Source organism: Megalops cyprinoides, chromosome 11 (assembly GCF_013368585.1).
Source record: "Megalops cyprinoides isolate fMegCyp1 chromosome 11, fMegCyp1.pri, whole genome shotgun sequence".
Classification (NCBI taxonomy): Eukaryota; Metazoa; Chordata; class Actinopteri; order Elopiformes; family Megalopidae; genus Megalops; species Megalops cyprinoides.
The window spans coordinates 10,337,245-10,349,610 of NC_050593.1; the positions used below are offsets into that span (position 1 = coordinate 10,337,245).

The 12,366-nt window shown below is 39.9% G+C and overlaps 2 non-coding genes across 2 annotated transcripts; both read right to left on the reverse strand.

Moving 5' to 3' along the window:
- Positions 1–328: 328 nt before the first annotated feature.
- LOC118786328 lies at positions 329–435 on the reverse strand. The gene has a single exon (XR_005005328.1). It is a non-coding gene; the product is annotated as a U6 spliceosomal RNA (small nuclear RNA).
- A 7,030-nt stretch (positions 436–7,465) lies between these two features.
- LOC118786329 lies at positions 7,466–7,572 on the reverse strand. The gene has a single exon (XR_005005329.1). It is a non-coding gene; the product is annotated as a U6 spliceosomal RNA (small nuclear RNA).
- Between the last annotated feature and the right edge of the window lie 4,794 nt (positions 7,573–12,366).

The following is a 12,366-nucleotide window of genomic DNA, read 5'->3' on the forward strand; positions in this document are numbered from 1 at the left end:
ATGTGTAATAACATAAAAAATGGTGAATATTCAGCCAAAACAGGACTGACCATAAAACATAAATTTAGGAATTGATGGAATTTAACCTGTGAGGTCTAATCAAGACACATTTGAATTACATTCTGTAATGCTAATGTGATTGTATCCTGTGAGGCTAAAGCAAAGTATATTTGCATAGTACTCTGGAATTATAAATTCCAGGCGAGTATTCTACTTCTGAAAGGTTTGAAAGCAAGTGGTCATCTGCCTGCGTAAATACGATAATCTCAAATTTAGCAAAATTTTCACTATTGGGCCTACCAGTTGACTCCGACTGGAAAAAATGGATGAAAATATGGAACGCTTCACGAATTTGCGTGTCATCCTTGCGCAGGGGCCATGCTAATCTTCTCTGTATCGTTCCAATTTTAGTATATGTGCTGCCGAAGCGAGCACGAAAGGAAGGGGGGGACAACCGCTATATAGGTGGCGTAGTCTGACAACTGTTTTCAGTGACGGTAGCCACAAGTATCCTCAATAGAGTCTCAATATATGTGTATTTAGTCTAAAGTGTGGTGATTCTAACATACTTTAAAATGTTAGAGTGAATAAAACTAAATAAATTGTTATTAAAAATGTATTGTTATTTTTTTAAATTTTTTTTTATGATTTTTTCTTGATTTTTGTTTTTTCTGCCCATGTAACTCAAGGTGCATTGTGGATATTATGCAAGTCTGCTGCTGGTGGCCTGAGAGAGGGTGGGTGTGGCGTCATGACGTATGTGCCATTCGCAGTTAGCTACATGCAGAGCCGGCTCTACAGAAACGTCTCGCTAGTTCGACACAGGAGCCTGTGAGAATGAACCAGGATGCCGAGTGTATATTCCAAAATCACCCCTATGTATTTGGGAATATTCCACTTCTGAAAGGTGAAAGTGTTCCAAAAGTAAGGCTCCAACACCGGGAATAGATTTACTTTAAAAGAGTTGTGCTGTGTGAAATCCTGACTGTTTTGAAAGTGCTGGCCTAAAGGGCAAAACTTTTTAGAGTAAATACCCATATATTGAGACTCTATTGAGGATACTTGTGGCTACGGTCACCAAAAACAGTTACCGTAGCCTACTATGGCAGCTATATAACAGTCGTCCTTTCCTTTCATTCGTGCTCGCTTCGGCAGCACATATACTAAAATTGGAACGATACAGAGAAGATTGATAACCTCAGGGGCCATCCATGCTAATCTTCCCTGTATCGTTCCAATTTTAAGGGGCCATGCTAATCTCCCCTGTATCGTTCCAATATTAGTATATGTGCTGCCGAAGCGCGCATGCTTGAAAAGAAGTGTTATATAGCTGCCGTAGACAGATAACTGTTTTCAGTGACGGTAGCCACAAGTATCCTCAATAGAGTCTCAATCAGGCGCGGCTGGTTCACCCGGGCAGGTGGGGCAGAGCCCTGCCAAAGATGTATCCACCAAAAAAAATGGATCCATAATATAAATTTGAAATGAAATGGCGCTTGTGGATGTAATCAGCGAGAAAAGTACACCAATGTGTCATGTTTCTTTGTAATTTGTAAAGAAGTTTTGAAAAAGAGTTTTTTTTTCTCTCGCAGAGATCTCGCTGATCACCTCCACCGTAGCTGCTGTACAGTAACGTTAAATATTTCAGGTAGGGCGGCTGACCTCGCTGCCCTGCCGAAATTGCACAGCACCCCGCTGTTTTTCTATGTAAATCTGTGGCGAAATTGTGGAACTGCAGCAAGAGCGTGGCTCGTAAAGGGTCGGAGGGGCAATCTGGCGTAAAAAGCATAGGTAAAAAGGCGCAACATTAAAATTAGATATCAGCAGTGGGCTTTTACTGCCATCTTCTGGTAAATGTCACTATTTCAATGCTGCAGTACCCATACACACCCACAAGATGGAAGACTAGTGCCAGCATTGAAAATTCTGTTTTCAATTGATTTTGGCACATTCCTGCAAACTAAGTCCCACGTACTCAAAACAGCTAACACAGCCGTGTCAACAGAATTTCCATTTTGCAAAAGAGCCAAACTGCAAAATGATGTACGGATTACATTCCTGATACTACCTTTACAAAAAATATCCACTCAAAACAGTAAAAAAAAAGTCACCTGTGGAGGAGATAATAAATTCACCTATATCCGCACAGAAATAATAATGGTAAAATACATTTATCAGAATGTTCAGCAATCTCTTTCACTGAATTGTGTGTGCACCTGCGTTGTTTTGCGTGCACCCTAACCCTAACCCTAACCTCATTTTTAAAAAATGTGTAATAACATAAAAAATGCTGAATATTCAGCCAAAACAGGACTGACCATAAAACATAAATTTAGGAATTGATGGAATTTAACCTGTGAGGTCTAATCAAGACACATTTGAATTACATTCTGTAATGCTAATGTGATTGTATCCTGTGAGGCTAAAGCAAAGTATATTTGCATAGTACTCTGGAATTATAAATTCCAGGCGAGTATTCTACTTCTGAAAGGTTTGAAAGCAAGTGCTCATCTGCCTGCGTAAATACGATAATCTCAAATTTAGCTAAATTTTCACTATTGGGCCTACCAGTTGACTCCGACTGGAAAAAATGGATGAAAATATGGAACCGCTATAGAGGTGGCGTAGGCTGACAACTGTTTTCAGTGACGGTAGCCACAAGTATCCTCAATAGAGTCTCAATATATGTGTATTTAGTCTAAAGTGTGGTGATTCTAACATACTTTAAAATGTTAGAGTGAATAAAAGTAAATAAATTGTTATTAAAAATGTATAGTTATTTTTTAAAATTTTTTTTAATGAATTTCTTGATTTTTGTTTTTTCTGCCCATGTAACTCAAGGTGCATTGTGGATATTATGCAAGTCTGCTGCTGGTGGCCTGAGAGAGGGTGGGTGTGGCGTCATGACGTACGTGCCATTCGCAGTTAGCTACATGCAGAGCTGGCTCTACAGAAACGTCTCGCTAGTTCGACACAGGAGCCTGTGAGAATGAACCAGGATGCCGAGTGTATATTCCAAAATCACCCCTATGTATTTGGGAATATTCCACTTCTGAAAGGTGAAAGTGTTCCAAAAGTAAGGCTCCAACACCGGAGAATAGATTTACTTTAAAAGAGTTGTGCTGTGTGAAATCCTGACTGTTTTGAAAGTGCTGGCCTAAAGGGCAAAACTTTTTAGAGTAAATACCCATATATTGAGACTCTATTGAGGATACTTGTGGCTACGGTCACCAAAAACAGTTACCGTAGCCTACTATGGCAGCTATATAACAGTCGTCCTTTCCTTTCATTCGTGCTCGCTTCGGCAGCACATATACTAAAATTGGAACGATACAGAGAAGATTGATAACCTCAGGGGCCATCCATGCTAATCTTCCCTGTATCGTTCCAATTTTAAGGGGCCATGCTAATCTCCCCTGTATCGTTCCAATATTAGTATATGTGCTGCCGAAGCGCGCATGCTTGAAAAGAAGTGTTATATAGCTGCCGTAGACAGATAACTGTTTTCAGTGACGGTAGCCACAAGTATCCTCAATAGAGTCTCAATCAGGCGCGGCTGGTTCACCCGGGCAGGTGGGGCAGAGCCCTGCCAAAGATGTATCCACCAAAAAAAATGGATCCATAATATAAATTTGAAATGAAATGGCGCTTGTGGATGTAATCAGCGAGAAAAGTACACCAATGTGTCATGTTTCTTTGTAATTTGTAAAGAAGTTTTGAAAAAGAGTTTTTTTTTCTCTCGCAGAGATCTCGCTGATTACATCCACCGTAGCTGCTGTACAGTAACGTTAAATATTTCAGGTAGGGCGGCTGACCTCGCTGCCCTGCCGAAATTGCACAGCACCCCGCTGTTTTTCTATGTAAATCTGTGGCGAAATTGTGGAACTGCAGCAAGAGCGTGGCTCGTAAAGGGTCGGAGGGGAAATCTGGCGTAAAAAGCAAAGGTAAAAAGGCGCAACATTAAAATTAGAGATCAGCAGTGGGCTTTTACTGCCATCTTCTGGTAAATGTCACTATTTCAATGCTGCAGTACCCATACACACCCACAAGATGGAAGACTAGTGCCAGCATTGAAAATTCTGTTTTCAATTGATTTTGGCACATTCCTGCAAACTAAGTCCCACGTACTCAAAACAGCTAACACAGCCGTGTCAACAGAATTTCCATTTTGCAAAAGAGCCAAAGTGCAAAATGATGTACGGATTACATTCCTGATACTACCTTTACAAAAAATATCCACTCAAAACAGTAAAAAAAAAGTCACCTGTGGAGGAGATAATAAATTCACCTATATCCGCACAGAAATAATAATGGTAAAATACATTTATCAGAATGTTCAGCAATCTCTTTCACTGAATTGTGTGTGCACCTGCGTTGTTTTGCGTGCACCCTAACCCTAACCCTAACCTCATTTTTAAAAAATGTGTAATAACATAAAAAATGCTGAATATTCAGCCAAAACAGGACTGACCATAAAACATAAATTTAGGAATTGATGGAATTTAACCTGTGAGGCCTAATCAAGACACATTTGAATTACATTCTGTAATGCTAATGTGATTGTATCCTGTGAGGCTAAAGCAAAGTATATTTGCATAGTACTCTGGAATTATAAATTCCAGGCGAGTATTCTACTTCTGAAAGGTTTGAAAGCAAGTGCTCATCTGCCTGCGTAAATACGATAATCTCAAATTTAGCTAAATTTTCACTATTGGGCCTACCAGTTGACTCCGACTGGAAAAAATGGATGAAAATATGGAACCGCTATAGAGGTGGCGTAGTCTGACAACTGTTTTCAGTGACGGTAGCCACAAGTATCCTCAATAGAGTCTCAATATATGTGTATTTAGTCTAAAGTGTGGTGATTCTAACATACTTTAAAATGTTAGAGTGAATAAAAGTAAATAAATTGTTATTAAAAATGTATTGTTATTTTTTTAAATTTTTTTTAATGAATTTCTTGATTTTTGTTTTTTCTGCCCATGTAACTCAAGGTGCATTGTGGATATTATGCAAGTCTGCTGCTGGTGGCCTGAGAGAGGGTGGGTGTGGCGTCATGACGTATGTGCCATTCGCAGTTAGCTACATGCAGAGCCTGGCTCTACAGAAACGTCTCGCTAGTTCGACACAGGAGCCTGTGAGAATGAACCAGGATGCCGAGTGTATATTCCAAAATCACCCCTATGTATTTGGGAATATTCCACTTCTGAAAGGTGAAAGTGTTCCAAAAGTAAGGCTCCAACACTGAGAATAGATTTACTTTAAAAGAGTTGTGCTGTGTGAAATCCTGACTGTTTTGAAAGTGCTGGCCTAAAGGGCAAAACTCTTTAGAGTAAATACCCATATATTGAGACTCTATTGAGGATACTTGTGGCTACGGTCACCAAAAACAGTTACCGTAGCCTACTATGGCAGCTATATAACAGTCGTCCTTTCCTTTCATTCGTGCTCGCTTCGGCAGCACATATACTAAAATTGGAACGATACAGAGAAGATTGATAACCTCAGGGGCCATCCATGCTAATCTTCCCTGTATCGTTCCAATTTTAAGGGGCCATGCTAATCTCCCCTGTATCGTTCCAATATTAGTATATGTGCTGCCGAAGCGCGCATGCTTGAAAAGAAGTGTTATATAGCTGCCGTAGACAGATAACTGTTTTCAGTGACGGTAGCCACAAGTATCCTCAATAGAGTCTCAATCAGGCGCGGCTGGTTCACCCGGGCAGGTGGGGCAGAGCCCTGCCAAAGATGTATCCACCAAAAAAAATGGATCCATAATATAAATTTGAAATGAAATGGCGCTTGTGGATGTAATCAGCGAGAAAAGTACACCAATGTGTCATGTTTCTTTGTAATTTGTAAAGAAGTTTGAAAAAGAGTTTTTTTTTCTCTCGCAGAGATCTCGCTGATCACCTCCACCGTAGCTGCTGTACAGTAACGTTAAATATTTCAGGTAGGGCGGCTGACCTCGCTGCCCTGCCGAAATTGCACAGCACCCCGCTGTTTTTCTATGTAAATCTGTGGCGAAATTGTGGAACTGCAGCAAGAGCGTGGCTCGTAAAGGGTCGGAGGGGAAATCTGGCGTAAAAAGCATAGGTAAAAAGGCGCAACATTAAAATTAGAGATCAGCACTGGGCTTTTACTGCCATCTTCTGGTAAATGTCACTATTTCAATGCTGCAGTACCCATACACACCCACAAGATGGAAGACTAGTGCCAGCATTGAAAATTCTGTTTTCAATTGATTTTGGCACATTCCTGCAAACTAAGTCCCACGTACTCAAAACAGCTAACACAGCCGTGTCAACAGAATTTCCATTTTGCAAAAGAGCCAAACTGCAAAATGATGTACGGATTACATTCCTGATACTACCTTTACAAAAAATATCCACTCAAAACAGTAAAAAAAAAGTCACCTGTGGAGGAGATAATAAATTCACCTATATCCACACAGAAATAATAATGGTAAAATACATTTATCAGAATGTTCAGCAATCTCTTTCACTGAATTGTGTGTGCACCTGCGTTGTTTTGCGTGCACCCTAACCCTAACCCTAACCTCATTTTTAAAAAATGTGTAATAACATAAAAAATGCTGAATATTCAGCCAAAACAGGACTGACCATAAAACATAAATTTAGGAATTGATGGAATTTAACCTGTGAGGCCTAATCAAGACACATTTGAATTACATTCTGTAATGCTAATGTGACTGTATCCTGTGAGGCTAAAGCAAAGTATATTTGCATAGTACTCTGGAATTATAAATTCCAGGCGAGTATTCTACTTCTGAAAGGTTTGAAAGCAAGTGCTCATCTGCCTGCGTAAATACAATAATCTCAAATTTAGCTAAATTCTCACTATTGGGCCTACCAGTTGACTCCGACTGGAAAAAATGGATGAAAATATGGAACCGCTATAGAGGTGGCGTAGTCTGACAACTGTTTTCAGTGACGGTAGCCACAAGTATCCTCAATAGAGTCTCAATATATGTGTATTTAGTCTAAAGTGTGGTGATTCTAACATACTTTAAAATGTTAGAGTGAATAAAAGTAAATAAATTGTTATTAAAAATGTATTGTTATTTTTTTAAATTTTTTTTTATGATTTTTTCTTGATTTTTGTTTTTTCTGCCCATGTAACTCAAGGTGCATTGTGGATATTATGCAAGTCTGCTGCTGGTGGCCTGAGAGAGGGTGGGTGTGGCGTCATGACGTATGTGCCATTCGCAGTTAGCTACATGCAGAGCCGGCTCTACAGAAACGTCTCGCTAGTTCGACACAGGAGCCTGTGAGAATGAACCAGGATGCCGAGTGTATATTCCAAAATCACCCCTATGTATTTGGGAATATTCCACTTCTGAAAGGTGAAAGTGTTCCAAAAGTAAGGCTCCAACACTGAGAATAGATTTACTTTAAAAGAGTTGTGCTGTGTGAAATCCTGACTGTTTTGAAAGTGCTGGCCTAAAGGGCAAAACGAACGCTCCGAATTTGCGGTCATCCTTGCGCAGGGGCCATGCTAATCTTCTCTGTATCGTTCCAATTTTAGTATATGTGCTGCCGAAGCGAGCACGAAAGGAAGGGGGGGACAACCGCTATATAGGTGGCGTAGTCTGACAACTGTTTTCAGTGACGGTAGCCACAAGTATCCTCAATAGAGTCTCAATATATGTGTATTTAGTCTAAAGTGTGGTGATTCTAACATACTTTAAAATGTTAGAGTGAATAAAACTAAATAAATTGTTATTAAAAATGTATTGTTATTTTTTTTAATTTTTTTTATGATTTTTTCTTGATTTTTGTTTTTTCTGCCCATGTAACTCAAGGTGCATTGTGGATATTATGCAAGTCTGCTGCTGGTGGCCTGAGAGAGGGTGGGTGTGGCGTCATGACGTATGTGCCATTCGCAGTTAGCTACATGCAGAGCCGGCTCTACAGAAACGTCTCGCTAGTTCGACACAGGAGCCTGTGAGAATGAACCAGGATGCCGAGTGTATATTCCAAAATCACCCCTATGTATTTGGGAATATTCCACTTCTGAAAGGTGAAAGTGTTCCAAAAGTAAGGCTCCAACACCGGGAATAGATTTACTTTAAAAGAGTTGTGCTGTGTGAAATCCTGACTGTTTTGAAAGTGCTGGCCTAAAGGGCAAAACTTTTTAGAGTAAATACCCATATATTGAGACTCTATTGAGGATACTTGTGGCTACGGTCACCAAAAACAGTTACCGTAGCCTACTATGGCAGCTATATAACAGTCGTCCTTTCCTTTCATTCGTGCTCGCTTCGGCAGCACATATACTAAAATTGGAACGATACAGAGAAGATTGATAACCTCAGGGGCCATCCATGCTAATCTTCCCTGTATCGTTCCAATTTTAAGGGGCCATGCTAATCTCCCCTGTATCGTTCCAATATTAGTATATGTGCTGCCGAAGCGCGCATGCTTGAAAAGAAGTGTTATATAGCTGCCGTAGACAGATAACTGTTTTCAGTGACGGTAGCCACAAGTATCCTCAATAGAGTCTCAATCAGGCGCGGCTGGTTCACCCGGGCAGGTGGGGCAGAGCCCTGCCAAAGATGTATCCACCAAAAAAAATGGATCCATAATATAAATTTGAAATGAAATGGCGCTTGTGGATGTAATCAGCGAGAAAAGTACACCAATGTGTCATGTTTCTTTGTAATTTGTAAAGAAGTTTTGAAAAAGAGGTTTTTTTTCTCTCGCAGAGATCTCGCTGATCACCTCCACCGTAGCTGCTGTACAGTAACGTTAAATATTTCAGGTAGGGCGGCTGACCTCGCTGCCCTGCCGAAATTGCACAGCACCCCGCTGTTTTTCTATGTAAATCTGTGGCGAAATTGTGGAACTGCAGCAAGAGCGTGGCTCGTAAAGGGTCGGAGGGGAAATCTGGCGTAAAAAGCAAAGGTAAAAAGGCGCAACATTAAAATTAGAGATCAGCAGTGGGCTTTTACTGCCATCTTCTGGTAAATGTCACTATTTCAATGCTGCAGTACCCATACACACCCACAAGATGGAAGACTAGTGCCAGCATTGAAAATTCTGTTTTCAATTGATTTTGGCACATTCCTGCAAACTAAGTCCCACATACTAAAAACAGCTAACACAGCCGTATCAACAGAATTTCCATTTTGCAAAAGAGCCAAACTGCAAAATGATGTACGGATTACATTCCTGATACTACCTTTACAAAAAATATCCACTCAAAACAGTAAAAAAAAAGTCACCTGTGGAGGAGATAATAAATTCACCTATATCCACACAGAAATAATAATGGTAAAATACATTTATCAGAATGTTCAGCAATCTCTTTCACTGAATTGTGTGTGCACCTGCGTTGTTTTGCGTGCACCCTAACCCTAACCCTAACCTCATTTTTAAAAAATGTGTAATAACATAAAAAATGCTGAATATTCAGCCAAAACAGGACTGACCATAAAACATAAATTTAGGAATTGATGGAATTTAACCTGTGAGGCCTAATCAAGACACATTTGAATTACATTCTGTAATGCTAATGTGATTGTATCCTGTGAGGCTAAAGCAAAGTATATTTGCATAGTACTCTGGAATTATAAATTCCAGGCGAGTATTCTACTTCTGAAAGGTTTGAAAGCAAGTTCTCATCTGCCTGCGTAAATACGATAATCTCAAATTTAGCTAAATTTTCACTATTGGGCCTACCAGTTGACTCCGACTGGAAAAAATGGATGAAAATATGGAACCGCTATAGAGGTGGTGTAGTCTGACAACTGTTTTCAGTGACGGTAGCCACAAGTATCCTCAATAGAGTCTCAATATATGTGTATTTAGTCTAAAGTGTGGTGATTCTAACATACTTTAAAATGTTAGAGTGAATAAAAGTAAATAAATTGTTATTAAAAATTTATTAGTTATTTTTTAAAATTTTTTTTAATGAATTTCTTGATTTTTGTTTTTTCTGCCCATGTAACTCAAGGTGCATTGTGGATATTATGCAAGTCTGCTGCTGGTGGCCTGAGAGAGGGTGGGTGTGGCGTCATGACGTATGTGCCATTCGCAGTTAGCTACATGCAGAGCTGGCTCTACAGAAACGTCTCGCTAGTTCGACACAGGAGCCTGTGAGAATGAACCAGGATGCCGAGTGTATATTCCAAAATCACCCCTATGTATTTGGGAATATTCCACTTCTGAAAGGTGAAAGTGTTCCAAAAGTAAGGCTCCAACACCTGGGAATAGATTTACTTTAAAAGAGTTGTGCTGTGTGAAATCCTGACTGTTTTGAAAGTGCTGGCCTAAAGGGCAAAACTTTTTAGAGTAAATACCCATATATTGAGACTCTATTGAGGATACTTGTGGCTACGGTCACCAAAAACAGTTACCGTAGCCTACTATGGCAGCTATATAACAGTCGTCCTTTCCTTTCATTCGTGCTCGCTTCGGCAGCACATATACTAAAATTGGAACGATACAGAGAAGATTGATAACCTCAGGGGCCATCCATGCTAATCTTCCCTGTATCGTTCCAATTTTAAGGGGCCATGCTAATCTCCCCTGTATCGTTCCAATATTAGTATATGTGCTGCCGAAGCGCGCATGCTTGAAAAGAAGTGTTATATAGCTGCCGTAGACAGATAACTGTTTTCAGTGACGGTAGCCACAAGTATCCTCAATAGAGTCTCAATCAGGCGCGGCTGGTTCACCCGGGCAGGTGGGGCAGAGCCCTGCCAAAGATGTATCCACCAAAAAAAATGGATCCATAATATAAATTTGAAATGAAATGGCGCTTGTGGATGTAATCAGCGAGAAAAGTACACCAATGTGTCATGTTTCTTTGTAATTTGTAAAGAAGTTTTGAAAAAGAGTTTTTTTTTCTCTCGCAGAGATCTCGCTGATCACCTCCACCGTAGCTGCTGTACAGTAACGTTAAATATTTCAGGTAGGGCGGCTGACCTCGCTGCCCTGCCGAAATTGCACAGCACCCCGCTGTTTTTCTATGTAAATCTGTGGCGAAATTGTGCAACTGCAGCAAGAGCGTGGCTCGTAAAGGGTCGGAGGGGCAATCTGGCGTAAAAAGCAAAGGTAAAAAGGCGCAACATTAAAATTAGAGATCAGCAGTGGGCTTTTACTGCCATCTTCTGGTAAATGTCACTATTTCAATGCTGCAGTACCCATACACACCCACAAGATGGAAGACTAGTGCCAGCATTGAAAATTCTGTTTTCAATTGATTTTGGCACATTCCTGCAAACTAAGTCCCACATACTCAAAACAGCTAACACAGCCGTGTCAACAGAATTTCCATTTTGCAAAAGAGCCAAAGTGCAAAATGATGTACGGATTACATTCCTGATACTACCTTTACAAAAAATATCCACTCAAAACAGTAAAAAAAAAGTCACCTGTGGAGGAGATAATAAATTCACCTATATCCACACAGAAATAATAATGGTAAAATACATTTATCAGAATGTTCAGCAATCTCTTTCACTGAATTGTGTGTGCACCTGCGTTGTTTTGCGTGCACCCTAACCCTAACCCTAACCTCATTTTTAAAAAATGTGTAATAACATAAAAAATGCTGAATATTCAGCCAAAACAGGACTGACCATAAAACATAAATTTAGGAATTGATGGAATTTAACCTGTGAGGCCTAATCAAGACACATTTGAATTACATTCTGTAATGCTAATGTGATTGTATCCTGTGAGGCTAAAGCAAAGTATATTTGCATAGTACTCTGGAATTATAAATTCCAGGCGAGTATTCTACTTCTGAAAGGTTTGAAAGCAAGTGCTCATCTGCCTGCGTAAATACGATAATCTCAAATTTAGCTAAATTTTCACTATTGGGCCTACCAGTTGACTCCGACTGGAAAAAATGGATGAAAATATGGAACCGCTATAGAGGTGGTGTAGTCTGACAACTGTTTTCAGTGACGGTAGCCACAAGTATCCTCAATAGAGTCTCAATATATGTGTATTTAGTCTAAAGTGTGGTGATTCTAACATACTTTAAAATGTTAGAGTGAATAAAAGTAAATAAATTGTTATTAAAAATGTATTGTTATTTTTTAAAATTTTTTTTAATGAATTTCTTGATTTTTGTTTTTTCTGCCCATGTAACTCAAGGTGCATTGTGGATATTATGCAAGTCTGCTGCTGGTGGCCTGAGAGAGGGTGGGTGTGGCGTCATGACGTACGTGCCATTCGCAGTTAGCTACATGCAGAGCTGGCTCTACAGAAACGTCTCGCTAGTTCGACACAGGAGCCTGTGAGAATGAACCAGGATGCCGAGTGTATATTCCAAAATCACCCCTATGTATTTGGGAATATTCCACTTCTGAAAGGTGAAAGTGTTCCAAAA